The 18,980-nt window shown below is 35.7% G+C and overlaps 1 protein-coding gene across 2 annotated transcripts in view; it reads right to left on the bottom strand.

Annotated features, from left to right (window-relative positions):
- Positions 1 to 932, bottom strand: part of ZFX (zinc finger protein X-linked) — a 57,807-nt gene extending 56,875 nt beyond the window's left edge. Inside the window, exon 1 of one of the 2 annotated variants that reach the window (XM_020989873.2) lies at positions 842 to 932. The gene's annotated coding sequence lies outside the window, so the exon portion shown is untranslated. Of the gene's footprint in view, positions 1 to 623; positions 734 to 841 lie in introns of those variants that run through there. The other variant, XM_020989874.2, reaches the window with a different exon arrangement.
- Positions 933 to 18,980: the final 18,048 nt, after the last annotated feature.

The following is an 18,980-nucleotide window of genomic DNA, read 5'->3' on the forward strand; positions in this document are numbered from 1 at the left end:
GACCAGAGCCGGGTGCAGTCCGTGGGAGGCACACAAGCGTTGGAGGGAGGCGGTGGCGGCCGCCTGAGGCTGCACAGTTAAAATTCCGCGGAAGCTGCAGTCACGGGTGCCCGAGGAAGAGCAGGAAGGTGGCGCTAACGCCAAGAATTTGGAGGCAAAGTGGGAATGATGGCGGCGCCGGCTCCGGCAGTCCCAGGGAGAAGAGAGAGCACGCCCCCATCCGCGCAGACTCCGCAGCTCCGTTTCTCCCGAGCTCCTAGCGGGGGCAGTCCTCGCCTACCCTCCCCCCACACCCTCTCACGGTCTGTAGCGGAATTTTCTATCCCGACGACTAATTCAAGATGGCGGCTCCCCCGCTTCACCCCCCCAACCGCCCTCCTGCAGCAGACAGCGAGCCGCCGCCATCTTGTCCCCCAACCACCCCCCCTGCGGATATTTACATAGCGAAAAATCTCCATCTACCCCTAGCCCGCCTGCGGCCTTCCCCCCACCCCTGCAGCCTTCGCCTAGTCCCGGTTCTGCCCCGTGCACGATACCCCCGGCCCCGGTTGTAGCACCGACCTTGTGTCCCCCCCCACCCCGCCTCTCACACTAACCCTCCCCCCCACCCCCCTCCCGCTTACGGAGCGCGCCTCCGCCGGCCCCGCCGCCGCCGCCGCCGCTCTGGGCACACGGGCTCCTCCCTGGGCCTAGCTGCGGCCTCCTCGGGGCCTGCACCGCGCCGCGCGCCATGCCGCCCGGCCTAGTGCGCGGGAGGGGGGGCCTTGCGGCCGGCCAGGCCACGACCAGGCCGCCCTCCCGCGCACTAGGCCGGGCGGCCGTCACCGCGCCGGGGACTCACCGTGCAGGCGTGGAGGGATGTCGGCGGCGGTCGCGGGTGCTGCAGGCCGGGCTCTCTCTGGAGCACTGGGCCGGGCTCCGGCTGGTTGGGGCGGGCGGAGGGAGGGAGGAGGGGCCGAGCTCGGAGCTGACAAAAAGCGGCCCAGATCCCCGGCACGGGCCCGCCGTCAGCACGTCACGTCACCGCCCGGGAGAGAGACCCAGGAAAATGCGGAAGGGGAGATGGTCTCTCACCTCCCCTCCGGGTCTCTCCGTCGCCCCGGCCCCGCCGCAGCCTGCTCCCCTCCGCCGGGGGAACCCACTTCCCTCGCTGCTGCGGGGTCCCCGGCGGCACCGGAGTCTCCGTGACAACGCTCCCCCCTCCTCCCCGCTTCTTTCCAGCACCGACGCCGCCGCCACCTCCCTCCTCCTCCTCCTCCTTCTCCCGCCCGCCCGACACACACGCACCGCCACTGCCGCCGCCGCCGCCGCCGCCGGCGCCGCCCTAGCTCGGCCGTAAAAACCCGCTCGGGGCTGCGACTTGCTCATCTCCCACCCGCTGAGACCCGGGGAGACTCTGCCAGGAGGCTACCCTCAAAGCCCCCCCTCTTCCTCCTCGCCGCCAAAAAGGCTACCCCAGTGTAGCCCCCGCACCCCTTTCCCCCGGAGAATCAACCCTGTCCCTTCACGTAGGACTCACCAGCAGCCTAGCTCCACGTCGGGATCGAGGGTTTCAACTCCATTTGTTGAAGGCCTCAAACCGCCCCCCCCAAAGCGGATTTATTCATCCTTCGTGGCATGGGAGGATAAATTTTGCATCTCCCCCCTCCTGATACATTAATTTCCTTTTTAAAAATAGTATTGCTCTGATTTTAAAATGAAAATGAACTTACCAGTGTAAATGGATGGGGGAGGGGGGGAAGGAGGAAGGGAGGGGAGGAAGGCCAGCCTAGTGCAACTGCAAAACAAATTAAGTTAAATATTTTAAATTGTTCATTGATCCATAAGACCCAACTGCTTCTGTTATTTTGCAAAAAAAGAGAAAAGTAGGGGGGAGGAAAATGACTACAATTTTAAAATGGCTTTGCACATGTGCAGAAATACATGTAATAAAGATTTTTAAATTGTGTATTTTCTACATGTATATTATTTTTTTTCCTATATTGTAGTGATGGTAGCATGGAAATGCCCAGGTCTTATGCTCATAGTTTTAGGAGCTCAAGGGGACCTCAAGTCCATCCCCCTCATTTCACTGATGAAAAAACTGAGGACCACAAAGGTAACTTATCCAAGGTCACATAGATACTAAACTGGTAGAACCAAGAATTTGAACCTAAGTCCTTAACCTGAGGCTTCAAAAGTTATTTCCCCAATGTTTAAAATATAATAAACTGACTTGGTTGCGGTACTGAGGTATGTGTACGTTAAAATGAAAAAGCACTGCCATCTTCTAGTTTTAAATAATTTTGTAAGAAAAATGATATTGTAAAACAAAGCAACATTAACAAAAATAATCTTCCTTTTCCTTTTTTTAACCTTTATTTTTTTTAAGTGCATCATTTTTTCCATTCTAAATACCTGAGCCAAACCATGTGAATGTGAAAGATTGAACTCTTATTTTTACTATAGTTCTGATTGGCTACATTCTATGTGCTCTTTCAATCTAAGTTTAAGTGTGTGATCAAGCACAGAAGACCAAAATTATAAAACAAAAAACTGATAAGAGTCCAATCACTTTGTATTCCACAGACTGATTTGGCTGTTTCAGCATTGCTCTTTTTTTGCCAGTATCATAAGAATGTATAAAATATATGTATATGAATGAAGTTTCTGGCCTCAAAACCCTCACCATGCATTAAAGCACTAAAATAGAGCCTTAAGAAGTTTATGAGAAAACAATATTTTTAAATTGAATATAAGAGTTTTTTTAAAAAATCTTAAAGGGTAGTATGTTAACACCTATTTCAGTAATATTTCCCAAGTGTTCTAAGTGATATAACTTTCCCAATATTTTTCATTCCTAAAGCTATAAATTTGTTTCATGAAAGAGTCAAATAATACCAAGCATTAGTTTTCAGATGGAAATTTAAATAGTTTTGAAGTACTAATTTTTTAAAATATTTTTTAAAGGTCTATTTTCAAGAGATCAAATACCTCAAACTTAAGATATTGATTGAAATTCAAGAATAATATACATTGTAACACTCTCAGGTAGCCTTATAACTCTAGTTAGGACAGAACCAAACTCGAAAAACTTCAACCAAAAAATTTTTCCTTTGCCTACATACTAACTAGATTTATTATTATCATTGTTGTTATTATTACCATCACCATTGCTCTGTGATCACTACAAGACTCTTAAGGAAACTATTAACTGCATGAAGAAGCAAAAACATTGTACCTACTGTCAATAGTCTTATTTAAAAGGCCGGAAACTTAGTTTGAGGGTTGTTACTCAAATGCATGTTTCTTATTTGTATCTATCTCCATAAAAATACTTAAAATTTATAGGAAAAGCAAGGAGGAATGGTTGTGATTGTATATTAAATAATCCAAGTCAACAAACATGTATTAAGTATCCACTTTGTGAACAACACTACTCAAACTGCTGAGGATACACAGATGAAAACACAACAGCCAGAAAGTTGTTTGCCTGGGATGGAGAATTCATGAAGGAGAATGATATATCACAAGTATGGAAAGGTAGTTTGGAGTCATATTCTGGAAGGTTCTCCATGCAGAGTTTGAATTTTGTTCTAGAGGGGACACTGAGCCACAAAAGGTTTTTTAATATGAGAGTGTAATGGTCAGATGGGTTCCTCAGAACAGTTATTTAACTCTGTAAAGGATGAATTAGAAGAAATATTGGAAACAATAAGTCTAACTAGAAGGCTATTAGCATAGAACAAGGCTAGAAGTGATTAAGGAGTGAACAGTTTTCAACAAATGGTGACAGCTCAGGAACTACTGAGAAGGGGACAAATATGCAAGATATGTTACGGAGAGAGATGGCAGGATTTGGCATTTTATTGGATATGATGAATAAAGAAGAGGAAAGAGTCTATCAGAGTGACTTAAGATCATGAACTTGGATGGCAGTACCCTCAACAGAAACAGTGAAGTTAGGACAAGGGCAATATATAAGAGAAAAGATGGTGAGTTTAGTCTCTAGACATGTTCAATTTGAGATGCCAATGGTTTATCCAAGTGAAAATGTGAAACAAGTCAATTGGGAAGGGCAATGCAATGAAAAGATTAGGGATGGATACTATATAACTTTATAAGTAGTAATATAATCTAACGAGAAAACAATGTGGTCTGTTACTATGTAGATAATTATAGTCAGTGATTTTTTTTTGTCTTTGGAATAGGAGAGGATAAAAAACATTTAGAAGGCTTTAAAGATACACTAAAATCATTTAAATAAAAATGCACTTTAATGTATATTATAAAATGAGTTTCACAACAATATTAATTGATTAAGGGAAATTTAAAGGATATTGTTTTAAGTAAAATTGTAGTCATCACAACTCATAGGTTTATTATGATGATATAACAAAGTGCATTTTATGAAAGTAATGACTCATTCTAAGATAGACAGTTAAGCTGACAACTATACTTCTTAGATAATTGAAGATTCTTGGTTATCTCATACCATAGTGCACTCAAATAGGCTAAATACTACTTGTTGTTGTGTCATTGTTAAAGTTAATAAGTCCCTATAGAGTACTAGCCACTATACATAGTAACAAAGGTATGGTACTTGCCCTTGAGGAAATAAATATACAATAAAACTAAAGAAACTAGAAATAAATCATTCTAAAGTGCCATCATTTCACTACAAAAGCACGCAAAAATGCTTGCTTATTTAGAACATAAAGAATGTACAACTAAAAAGCGTACACAATACAAAAATAGCTAGATTCACAGCAGCTGAAAGAATTTATTATGTACTGAAATACTTATATTTACTCCTTCCAAGCTGTTAGTGTGTGTCAGATAGTTACAAGCATCTACTGACGTTCTTGACAGCTTTTTAGTAACTAAACACTTTTTTAAAAAAATCCTTGACATGTTTATAGATCCTTCAGCAAGTAACAATACAGTACCCTGTGATTTTTTTTTAACTCAGACGAGAAATTGTTCAATTTTCCTGGTAACTAGACTGACAAAAATCCAAATCATAAAGGAAAAAAAAATCTGTTAGCTTATGGGGAAATATTGACTTTCTCAAGTGAGATTTTTGACTGTTATTTTATATCCCAAAGGTTATAAAATAATTACCTTCTTCCAGGGTAATTTACTGATCTAAATATGTCTTATAAAATAAACTTATTTGTCTCTCACACTGTACTATGAAGTTCCGTATTTCCACTACATTGTAGCACATGTAAAAATCCAGTATTCTTTCCACCAAAAAATTTCCTTAAGACTTTTAAAAAATTTCTAGAGGGCAGGAATAGCCTGGAAGACACTGTTGACTAGACAGATCACTTGAAACTGGGGTCAAAAACCAAGTTTTGATCCCAGTTCAGAGACTGTTTTGTTTGCTGACTAGACAGGGGTATAAACTCAGCAAACAAACAAAAGAACTGAAAATGTATTGGTTAGCCCCAGGCATATTGTCTAGGCAGTCTCACAAAAGGGAGATAACATCAAGATCTTCACCTCACCCAATCTTGGTATCTTTTCACTGGCAAAGATTCCTAGCCTGGAATACACTCTCTCTTACAGAGTGCATCTCTTCCTTTAAGATGCAGCTCAATCAATACCATCTTTTGAATAAAGCCTTTCCTGACCCCAAATGTTAAAGCTCTCCACCTCAGATCTCCTTGTGTTTATCTACTTTGTCTATATGTACATACACATTGTGTCTATGTGTGTGTCGACTTTATATTTACACAATATATTTATTTTAACTTTATATTTACATAACTTTTTTTAATCTGTACTTGCTCTCTCTCCCATTAGAATGTAAGCTCATTGTGAGTATGGATGACTTCATTCTATATACTTATACCCAGTGACTAGCATGGTGCCCAGCACCGTAAATACTTATTGATTGAAGGTAGTTTGGATAGAGAACATTAGCAGTTGGGGGTGGGGGGAATCAGAAAAAGTTCTATGTAGGAAGAGAGAGAATCTGAAAGGAGCAGGTGAGGTTGGAATAAGTTCCCATGCATGGGCATGGGTACATACAAAGCATAGAGATAGGAGATGGAGTTTCCTGGCTGAGGAACAGAGAGAAAGCCAATTTGTCTAGATTATGGAGGGCAAGACAGGGAGTTCTTACCTCTCTCTCACACCAAGTATATAGTCAGTTGCCAAATCTTGTCAAATGAGAACGCATATTGATTATTCATTAACTATGACTATGAGGCAAATATATCTCAAAGAATTTTTTTTGAAAAGAGGAATAGGACCTTTCTATACAAAATTACTTATAGCAGCATCTTTTGTTACAATAAAGAACTAGAAATAAAATGGATACCTAACAATTGGGGAAATGCAGAACAATTCATGGTATATAAATGTAATGAAGTATTACTGTAGTATAAGAAACTATGAAGGGAACAAATTATGAAAAACCTAGACCAACTTGTACATATTCATGCAGAGTAAATTCGGTGAAAAACTTATACAGTGACCACAAAACTATAAAGGAATATAACTTTGTAAACTCTGACCAATGCAATGACTAATCTTTAACTTGAGATGACTTATGATGAAGCCTACCTTCCATCTCGTAAGGGAGAGGTGGACTGTTGCCTCAAAATTAGATATAATCAATACAATACAAGCTTGTGTTGTTTGATTATACTTACTTGTTACAAAGGAGGGCTTTTATTTAGGGAAGGAGTAGTGGGAAATATTTGGAAGGTAAATGGTATTATTGTAATGAAAAAAAGAACGTTAATAAAAAAAATTTTTAAATAAGTAAGAGTAGAAGGAAGTTCATAAGAGAACACAAATAAGGTAGTGTACTACCATCTTTCATCTGGTTGGTGTTTTGGGTTTTTTTTTGGCACTACCATCTTAAATATAATATATATACTTTTAAAAAACAATTTATATATAATAAATTCATAGTTTCATATGTGATACTTTTAATGCATTTATTTATGGAAATGTTCATGTTTCTTAATTATTGTCAAGTTCATAACAAAATGTATAGATATATATAAAATAAAAATTAGGTTGGAAAGTTATAGCATCTTCTGAATGGGAGTGTTAAAGCATATATGAATTTTTCAAGGTTAAAAGACCTTTACAAGCATTGATTGCATGCAATGCAAAGAAAGCATAAATAATTTTAGAAACATTAAAATATTAAACATATCCTTTATAGACATAGTACAATAAAAATACAAAGAAATACAAGAAATGTAAGCAAAAACAAGGAACTAAATGGAAACTAAGTAACAATGTACTTTGTAATTGTCAAGTCAAAGAGTAAATCATAAAACAATAGACTGGTATGTTAAAGAGAATGGCAACAATGAAACAACACACTAAAATTTATAGGATTCAGCTAAAGTAATCCTTAGAGCAGAAGTTCTTAACCTTTTTGCATCAAAAGCTTTCTTAGAGAATCCTAGAGAATCAAGTAAAAAACTACTTGAAATAATAAACATCTTTAGCTAAGTTGCAGGATATAAAATAAACCCACATAAATCATCAGTATTTCTATAAATTATTAACAAAGCCCAACGGCAAGAGATGGAGAAATTCCATTCAAAGTTACTGCAGATATTATAAAATATTTGGGAGTCTACCTGCCAAAACAAACACAGGAACTATATGAACACAATTACAAAATACTTTTCACACAAAGTCAGATCTAAATAATTGGAAAAACATCAGTTGCTCCTGGGTAGGCCAAGCTAATATAATAAAAATGATAATTCTACCTAAATTAATTTACTTATTCAGTGCCATACCATTCAAACTACCAAAAAATTATTTTGTAGAGCTAGAAAAAATAATAACAAAATTCATCTGGAAGAACAAAAGGTCCAGAATATTAAGTGAATCAATGAAAAGAAATGCTAGGGAAGGTGGCCTAGCCATACCAGATCTTAAATTGGATTATAAGGCGGCAATCATCAAAACTATTTGGTACTGGCTAAGAAATAGAGTGGTGGATCAGTGGAATAGATTAGGTACACAAGACACAGTAGTCAATGACTATAGTAATCTACTATTTGATAAACTCAAAGACCCCAGCTTCTGAGATAAGAACTCACTATTTGACAAAAACTGCTGGGAAAACTGGAAAAGAATATGGCAGAAACTGAGCATAGACCAACATCTTACAGTGTATCGTGTAACAAAGTCAAAATGGGTACGCAATTTAGATATAAAAGCTGATACCATAAGCAAACTGGGAGAGCAAGGAATACTTTACCTGTCAGATTTATGGAGAAGGGAAGAATTTATGACCAAACAAGAGATAGAGAACATTATGAAATGCAAAATGAATAATTTTGGTTACATTAAATTGAAAAGTTTTTGCACAACAAAGCCAATGCAACAAGATTAGAAGGGAAGCAAAAAACTGGGAAAGAATTTTTACAAGCAGTGTTTCTGGTAAGAGCCTCATTTCTAAAATATATAGAGAACTAAGTTATATTTGCAAGAACACAAGTCATTTTCCAATTGATAAATGGTCAAAGGACATGAACAGGCAGTTTTCAGATGAAGAAATTAAAGCTATCTATAGTCATATGAAATAAATGTTCCAAATTACTATTGATTAGAGAAATGCAAATCAAAACAACTCTGAGGTACCACATCACACCTATCAGATTAGACAACATGACAAAACAAGAAAATAATAAATGTTGGAGAAGATGTGGGAAAATTGGAACAATAATACATTGTTGGTAGAGTCGTGAACTGATACAACCAATTTGGAGAGCAACTTGGTACTATGCCCAAAGGGCTATCAAAATGTGCATACCCTTTGACCCAGAAATAGCACTTCTAGGGCTGTATCCCAAAGAGATCATAAAAATGGGAAAAGGACCCACATGTACAAAAACGTTTATAGTAATTCTTTTTGTGGTGGCAAAGAATTGAAATTGAGGGGATGCCTATCAATTGGGGAATGACTGAACAAGTTGTGGCATATGAATGTAATGGAATACTATTGTTCCATAAGAAATGAGGACCACACAGATTTTAGAAAAACCTGGAAAGACTTGCATGAACTGATGCTGACTGAAGTGAGGAGAACAAGAACATTGTGCACAGTAACAGCAACATTGTGCAATGGCTGACTTTGATGGATTTAGCTCTTCTCAGCAATTCAGTGATCTAAGACAATGCCAAAAGAAGCATGATGGAAAATGCTATCCACATCCAGAGAAAGAACTATGGTGTCTGAATGCAAATCAAAACATACAATTTGCTCTCCTTTTCTTTTGTTGTTTTGTTTTGTTTCTTCTTTCCCATGGTTCCTCCCATTCATTACAACATGACTAATGTGAAAATAGGTTTAATAAGAATATATATGTAGAACCTATATCAGATTGCATGCTGTCTTGGGGAAGGGGAAGGGGAGAAAAATGGAGAAAATTGAAAACTCAAAATCTTATGGAAGTGAATGTTGAAAACTAAAAATAAACTAATTAATTAAAAAATAAACTTTCTCAGAATATTTTTATGCAAAAAATAAAATCAAAGGACTACAAAAGAAACTTACATCAAAATATGGTTATAAATGTATGTAAAACAAGTTCATGAACCTTAGATTTAGAACCATTGCTTTCGAAAGAAAAGTTTAGCTCTGATACATGTTAACAAACTGTTTAAAAGAGATATTAATAAACTAAACATGGCACTGAGGAAAAACTAGAAAACTAACAAAATAATGAGCCTTAAACAACAAAGAAGAAATTTTGCTAATTAAAGGTGAAATAGATAAAATTGCAAGTAAGAAAATTATAGAAATGATGAACAAAACTAAGAGGTTTATGTTAAAACTACCAAACTGATAAACCATCACCTAATGATAGAGGGAAAATAAAATTACAAAAATAAAACCATGAGAGAAGAAACAAAAAATTATGAATAAATGAGAGAAAAAATTTTTTAATTCCTTATTCTATACAAAGCATTAGGTCTTCAAATTAAAAAGTAACACAGTCTTACAAAGCTCACATTCTAATGAGGGAAACCCCCACAGTTATCAGAAACAAAAGAGAGACAATAGATAATTACTCATAAAAATAGAAAAAAATCAAAATTAACAAAGCAAAAAAAGGAAATCTTGGAAAACCTAGTTCCAGAGAGCTATCAAGTATTCAATCATAAATGACTAGGGTAAGCAAGAGGGAGAGATGAAAACTCTGGTCCAGATGGATTTATAAGTGAATTCTATCAGATGTTTAAAGTGAAACTAATACCTATGTTTTAAAAATCATTCACAAAAATTGAGAAAGAAGCCACTCTACCAATCACCTTTATGATACAAACATAGTCCTGATGCCAATAATACAGAGGGATAAAGCAGAGAAAGAATTATGGACCAATTTTACTAATGAAAATTTAGGAAAAAAAACCTTAACAAAGAGACTACACGGTATATAAAAAAATTCACTATCAAATTGAGTTTAAAGAAAGGATGTTAGCATGGATCAATATTAGGAAAACAATAAGCAGACTTATTTATGTAAGCAATAAAAACAACAAAAGCAATCAATGCAGAAAATACATTTAACAAGAAACCAACAGTCATTTGTATTAAAACAAAAAAACAAAACTCAGAGAAGTGTAAGCCTCCATGAACCTTTCTTTAATGTAATCAAAAGTATATGGCGAAATCCAAGAGCAAGCATCATGTCCAATGGACAAAGCCCTGAAACCTGTAAGGTTAAAGGAAGAATGACCCTTCTCCCCAATATTATTTGAATTAGCTGTAGAAACAAAAGCAATAGAAATAAGACAAGACATTTAAAATAAAACCCCAGAAGGGGGATAAAATTATCTTTGTAAAAATCATGCAGTTTACTTGGAATTCAGAAAATTAATGAAGAAACTAATACAGATGATTAATAGCTTCAGTAAAGTAGAATCTCACAAAATGTATCCATAAAACAATTAGTGATTCTAAGCAATATTAACAAAATCCAAGAACAAATGATAGAAAGAAAAAATACATTCTAGGTAGAAGATATCTGGAGGTGAACCCAGTGATATTCACTGAGAAATTGTATACATACTACTACAAAACATTCTTTAAAACAATAGAAACTTAATAATAAAAACCTAACTCATGGGAGAGAGTAGTTCTTTATGGTTGGGGGTATACAAATTTAATGAAAATGACAATACTCTTTAAATAAATTTATAGATTGTAGTACTATGATAATCTTCGAGATATTGTGGGTTTGGTTCCAGACCATCACAATAAAGGGAGTCACACAAATTTTTTGGTTTCCCAGTACACAAAGCTTATGTTTACACAATACTGTAGTCCATTAAGTACGCAATAATATGTCTTTCAAAAACAATGTTGGAAGATAATGGAAGAAGTTACCTTTCAGATCTATGGTTATATGGAGAATTCTTAAACAAGACAGAGGTGATCATAAAAAATAAATTATATAGCTGATTACATAAAATTTTTTAAAACTTTATAATAACAAAATCAATGCCCCTTAAATAAGAGAAGCTATAAAGTAGGAAAAACATTTTATTCATGTATCTTTGATAAAAGACTGATACCCAAGATGTATAAGGGGTTGATGCAAATATACGACCAAAATCCATTACCCAATAGATAAATGATCAACGGATATGAAGTTTTCAAAAGAAGAAATGAAAACTGCCACCAACATTTTAAAAAAATATCCCTTGTCACTAATTAGGAGAAATGCAAATCAGAATAACTTTGAGGTGTCCCCTAAAATCTATTGAATTGAAGATTATAAAATATGGGAATAGTTATTGTTGGAAGGTATATATTCCACTGCTAGCAGAGCTGTAAAATGGTCCAACTAGTCTGAGAAACATTTAGAAATTAGGTAAGAGAAGTTGTTAAATGGTTTCTACCCTTTGACCCAGTGAGTTAACTACTGGGTAAACAGTCTAAAGAAATCAAAACCAGGAAACTTTCATAGATTAAAATAGGTAAAGAATAAAAAAGATTTCATAGATAAAAATTCTTAGTGGGATACCAACAAAAAGTCACAATGAGTCATTTTTCCAACCCAGGGCAGCTTAGGAGAACAGGGGGGGAAAAACTGGTTTATAGACACCAGGGGAGGAGGCAGAGCACAATACAACAGAAGGGTTACCAGTTTCGGGCATTGGAAGCAGGTAGGCAGTAGAACAGCAGAACTGGAAGCACTCAACACCTAGGATTAGTAAGGAGACTGAAACTCTGGTCAGAAAGAGATTTCAGGTGGACCCTGTGCTAAAATTGGTAGTGGGATCAGGCCCCATTTGACAGCTCCATCATCTAGTACCTAGTTTCCCATAGCAGTCCCAGGATGGAGTGGAGCAATCTCAAGAGAACAGGAGCCTTATCTGAGAAAGGACCAAAGGGCAGAGCAGAAAGGAAGTGGACACACCACCTCCCTAATCATACCACTTTGTTGTTGTTGTTGTTGTTGTTGTTGTTTTTAGGCAGTTGGGGTTAAGTGACTTGCCCAGCTAGTAAGTGTCAAGTGTTTGGTCTGAGGCTGGATTTGAACTCAGGTCCTCCTGACTTCAGGGCCGGTGCTCTGTCCACTGCGCCACTTAGCTGCCCCCCAAATCATACCATTTAGGAAGCATCAAAAACTTACAAGGTTCCAGATATAAGTATAAAAACAGCAGGACATAAAAGCCTGAAGCTCAATCTAATCATCCCTCCAGAAGTGAGCAGAGCCAACTCTAACATGAAGTCCAAAGTCAAGAAATAGGCTGGAAAAATGAGCAGACAAAAAAACAAATAAACTCTGAACATAAAAAGCTACTATGGTGACAGGGAAGTTCAAGACATAAACTCAGAAGAAATTACTTGAAAACATCTACAAACAAAACCTCAGAGAAAAATGCAGATTGGATACAAGTTCAACAAGAATTCTTATGAAAGTTAAAAAGATTTTTAAAAGCCAAATTCAAAGTGGTAAAAGATAAACAAACAAACAAACAAAAAACCCAAAGTGATAGAAGGAAAAACAGTGGGTGGGGAGAGAATGAGAACAATACAAGAACACAATAAAAAGAGAATTAACAATTTGGAAAAAGAGGCACAAAAATACTGAAGAAAATAACTCCTTAAAAATTATGAATGGCCAAATGGCAAAGGTAGTAAAAACAAAAACACTAAAAAAATAACTAAAAAAAATCAGAATTGGGCAAATGGTAGAAGAGATACAAAACCTCCCTGAAGAAAATAATTCCTTAAAAATTAGAATTCAGGGGCAGCTAGGTGGCGAAGTGGATAGAACACTGGCCCTGAAGTCAGGAGTACCTGAGTTCAAATCCAGCCTCAGACCAAACACTTGACACTTACTAGCTGTGTGACCCTGGGCAAGTCACTTAACCCCAATTGCCTTAAAAAAAAATTAGAATTCGTCAAGTGGAAGCTGATGATTCCATTATATATCAAAAAACAAACAAACAAAAAGTTAAAAGATTAAAAAAAGTAGAAGAAAATGTGAAATATCTCACAGAAAAAACAACTGACCTAGAAAATAAAATGAGAGATAATGCAAGAATTATTGGACCACATATAATAAATAAATATAAAAGATAATAAATAATATAAATAATATAATTTTTAAAAGATATAATAAATATATAATAAGTAAAAAATAGAGCCTAGATGTCATATTTCAAGAAATTATAAATGAAAACTGCTTAGATTTCTTAGAAGCACTTTGCAGATATTGTGGGTTTTTGGTTTTGGGTTTTTTTTTTATAAAGCAGAAATTGAAGATATCCACCAATTATCTCCTGAAAGAGATCCCAAAATGAAAATTCCTAGGAAAATTCCAGAGCTCCCAAGTCAAAGAGAAAATATACTTCAAGCAACTAGAAATTCTAGAAATAACTCAATTGCCATGGAGCTACAGTCAGGATCATACAAGATTCAGCAGTTATCACTATAAAAGAACAGAGCAAGAAGCTTGGAATATATTCCAGAAGGCAAAGGAGCTAGGATTACAAACAAGAATAACGTTTCTAGATTATCTGTGTATAATCCTACAGAGTAAAAGTAGAAATTTAATGAAATAGAGGGCTTTCAAGTATCCCTGATGAAAAGATCAGAGATGAATAGAAAATCTGACATTCAAACGTAAGACTCAAGAGAAGCATAAAAAACTAAAAATGAGTGAGAAAACACAAGGGACTTAATAAATTTAAATAGTTTACAATCCTACATAGGAAGATGATACATGAAATCCCTAAGAACTTTATCATTATTAGGGCAGTTAAAAGAAGTCTATTTAAGATGGAGGACATAGATGTGAATGTATTTTACTGGGATGATCTCAGAAGAAAAATGAAAGGGTAAGAAAAAAAAGATGCACTGGGAAGAAGATGAAGGGAGAACAAGATTGAAGAAAACAATCATATAAAAGATGCAAGCAAGGAAGAGTTTTTACAGTGGAGGAGAAAATGGTGAGAAGAGAGTAGACAATGCTTGGACTTTAATCTCATCTGAACTGGTTAAAAGTGGGAAGAATGTAAGTAAATATACAGTTGGGTATAGAAATATATCTTACTCAAGAGGGAAACAGGAGAGGAAGGGGCAAAGAGAAAAGAGGAGGAGTGATATGAGGGAGACAGTGATCAGAAGAAAAATAGACTTTTGAGGAGGGGACAGGATAGGAAAAAAAGAGAAGAATAAATAGAAGAAAATACAGTGGAGGGAAATACAGCTGGCAATCATAACTGTGAGTGTGAATGGAGAAACTCACCCATAAAATGGAAGAGGATAGCAGAATGGATTAGAAAGCAGAATCCAACAATATGTTGATACTAAAAATGTACTTGAAACAGAAAAACACACACAGACTTAGAATAAGGATGTGGAGCAAAATCTATTCTGCTTCAACTGAAGCAAAAAAGGACAAGAGTAGCAATCATTAAGCAAAATAGACTTAATTAAAAATAGACCTAATTAAAAGAGATAGTAAGGTGAACTACATTTTATTAAAGGCACCAAAGATAATGAATTAATATCAATATTCAACATGTATGCACCAAATAACATATCATCAAAATTCTTGAAGGGAAAGGTTTAATTGCTTTACAAAAGAAAATAGACAGTAAAACTATACTAGTAGAGGACCTCAAATTACTCATCTCAGACATGAATAAATCTAACCATAAAATGAACTAAAAAGAAGTTAAGGAGATGAATAGAACTTTGTAAAAGTAAAAACAGACATCTGCATAATATTGAATGGGAATAGCAAAGAGTATACCTATTTCTGAGCTGTGTGTGACACCTTCACAAAAATTGACCATGTATTATGGCAGAAAAACCTCACAAACATACAGAAAAGAAGAAATATTAAATGTTCCCTTTTTGGGCTATAATGAGATAAAAATTACTTTAATTACTTTCAAATTATTTTACTTTTGCCAAAAAACAAAACAGGATCAATAATTTCATCAAATATAATGACAACAATGAGACAACTACTAAAGTTTGTGGGATACAGTCAAAGCAGTATCTAGGAGAAATTTTCTATCTCTAAACATATACATCAATAAAAGAGAGAAAGAGCAGATCAATTAATTGGTCATCCAAATAAAAAAACTAGAAGACCAAATTTAATATCCCCAACTAAACACCAAAATAAAAATTCTGAAAATCAGAGATTAATGAAATTGAAAGAAAAAAAATAACACATTGAACTGATAAATAAAACCAGAAGCTGGGGGGGGGAGCCAATAAAATAGATAAACCATTGGCTAATTTGATTTTCAAAAAAAGAAAGAAGAAAACCAAATTACCTATATAAAAAAATTAAAAGATGACCACACAACCAATGAAAATGAAATTAAAGCAATTATTGGGAGCTATTTTGCCCAATTATATGCCAATAAAACCAACAACCTAAATGAAATGAATTAATGTTTACAAAAATGTAAATTTCCTAAATTAACAGAAGAAAGAATATTTAAATAGCCCATCTTAGAAAAAGAAATTAACAAGCCATAAATGACCTCCCTAAGGGAAAAAACAAACAGATGGATTTACAAATGAATTGTACCGAACACTATGATCACAAAGATGATAGACTGTGGGATTTATACCAGGAATGCAGGGCTGGTTCAATATTAAGAAAATTAGAAGCATGATGACCATATCAATAATAAAAACAACAAAAATCATGTGATTATACCAATAGATGCAGAAAAAGCTTTTGGCAAAATGTAACACCCATTCCTATTTTAAAAACAGTAGAAAGCATGGGGATAAATGGAACTTTAAAAAAATAAGTAGTATTCTATCTAAAAGCAGGAGAAAGCATTGAAATGGACATAAACTAGAATCCTTTCCAGTCAGATCAGGGGTGAGGCAAAGATATCCATTATCACCATTATTATTCAATATTGTGCTACAGATGGTAGCTATAGCAATAAGATAACAAAAAGGAAATTAAAGGAACAAAAATATACAATGAGGAAACCAAACTATTGCTTTTTTTATTAATTTATTTTGACTTATCAACAATCACTTCTATAAGCTTTTTAGTTTTAAATTTTTCTCCCCCTCTCTCATGCTTTTTTTTTTTTTGGTGAGGCAATTGGGGTTATGTGACTTGCTCAGGGTCACATAGCTAGTAAGTGTCAAGTGTCTGAGGCTGGATTTGAACTCAGGTCCTCCTGACTCCAAGGCCGAGCTCTATCCATTACGACACCTAGCAGCCCCTTAAAACTATTGCTTTTTATAGATGATATGACAGTATACCTCAAGAACCCTAGAGAGTCAACTAAAAAACAATGAATAACTTTGTCAAAGTGGTAGGATATAAAATAAACCCATAAAAGTCATCAACATGTCTATATATTACCAACAACACCCAGCAGGAAGAGATAAAAAAGAAATTCCATTTAAAATTACTGCAGACAAAATAAAATACTTGGGAATCTATTTATCAAGACTCACACAGGAACAATATGAACATAAATAAAGACCACTAAACAATTAAAGAAATATTAATTGCTCATGGACAGGCCCCACCAGTAAAATAAAAATGATAATTTTTATTTAATTATTTTAATTATTTAATTATTAAATGATAATATCGAGGGAATCAATGAAAAAAAAATGGAAAGGAAAAGGGCCTAGAAGTACCAGAACTCAAGCTATATTATAAAGCAGTAATCATCAAACCAAATTGGTACTTGATAAGAAATGGAGTGATTGATTAATGGAATAGATTGAGCATACAATATGCAGAAGCAAACGACCATAATAGTCTAGTGTTTGATAAATCCAAAAAACCCCTTTTGGAGCAAGAACTCACTATTTGATAAAAACTGATGGGGAAAATGGAAAGTAGAATTCCAGAAACTAGGCAGAGACCATCATTTCACACCATATACCAAAACAAGCTCAAAATGGGTATATGATATAGAGATAAAGAACAATATCATAAGCAAATTAGGGGAGCATGAAAGGAATTATCTGATCTATGGATGGGGGAAAGTTCATGACTAAGCAAGAAACAGAGAAGTTCACAGGAAGTAAAAATGAATTATTTTGATTATATAATATTAAAAAGGTTTTGCACAAACAAAACCAAAGCAGCCAAAATGAAAAGAAAAGTAGGAAACTGGAGAATTTTTGCAGGAAGTTTCTCTGATAAAAGTTTCATTCACACATATATAGAGAACAGAGCCAAATTTATAAAAATGGGAACTATTCCCCAACAGATAAATGGTTAAAGGATATAAATAGGCAGTTTTTAGAGGATGAAATCAAAGCTATCAATAATCATAGAAAAGTGTTCCAAATCACTAATAATTAGAGAAATGTAAATTAAAACATCTCTAAGGTAACACCTCATATACATCAGATTTGACTAAGATATCAGAAAAGAAAAATGACAAATCCTACAGAGGATGTTGGGGAAATAGGACACTAATGCATTCTTGGTAGAGCTGTGAACTAGTCCAACTATTATGGAGAACAATTTGGAACTAGCCTCTAGTTCCTCTGCCTCTTTGAAAGCCAGCCTGCTCTTCTGGTAATTCTCAGTTCACATATTGCTGAAGCCTAGCTTGCAGAAGAATCTTAAGCATAACCTTGCTGGTGAAATTATACCTAAGAGGTAAATTGTGTTGGAGATTTACTGGCCATCACATTCCTATATAAATGAAACAATGCCACAGAGATCATTCAACATGTTTAGCAAAAATATATAAAGAAATTTCCATCTATAAACACTAATAGTACATAATATTGAAAAGGAGTAAAATTAGTGTTGCGGAAAGAATTCTGGACAAGGAGCTAAAAGTCCTAGCCTTCTCATTTACTATCTGACCTTGAGCAAATTGTTGACCCTAAACCTAAGATCCCTCATTGGTTAAAATGTAGCTATTAATACGTGCAGGGGATTCATATGTAAACTCTTCGACAGTATGTCACCCTTATTGCCCTATTAAAGTAGCCTATTTGTTCTGGCATTGACTCAAGTTATCGGTTTCATTAAATGCAACACCAATAAATATCAATAAATTGACACCATGAACTTGGGGGCTTTTTTAATCAATTTTTATTAATATATTTTGTTTTATACTGCCTAAATTTCCCATTGTATCCCTACCTTCACCTCCCCCAGAGAACCATCCCTTTTAACAAAAATTAAAAAGAAAGAATAAAGAAGAGAAAAACACCAGCAAAATCAATCAATACTGTACACTGAAAGAAAACTAATAGTGTTCTCAGTGTTCCACATCTATGGACTTCCCATGTCTGAAAAAAAAAAGTAGAGCCAGGTGACTTTTTAATTATCTCGTTTTGGGGGTCAAGCTTATTCTTTGTAATCTTCCATATTCTTTTTCAATTGTTTTGTAGTTATTGTCTTTTCCAATTACATTGTTGTAGTCATTGTGAATATTGCTTTCTTGGCTTTGCTTAATTCACTTTTCATTGTTTCATGGAACTCTTTCCATGAACCTTGGAATTCACCCTATTTGTC

The sequence above is a fragment of the Phascolarctos cinereus genome, unplaced genomic scaffold (genome assembly GCF_003287225.1).
Source record: "Phascolarctos cinereus isolate Bilbo 61053 unplaced genomic scaffold, phaCin_HiC Scaffold_726;HRSCAF=1367, whole genome shotgun sequence".
In the NCBI taxonomy this organism is placed as follows: domain Eukaryota; kingdom Metazoa; phylum Chordata; class Mammalia; order Diprotodontia; family Phascolarctidae; genus Phascolarctos; species Phascolarctos cinereus.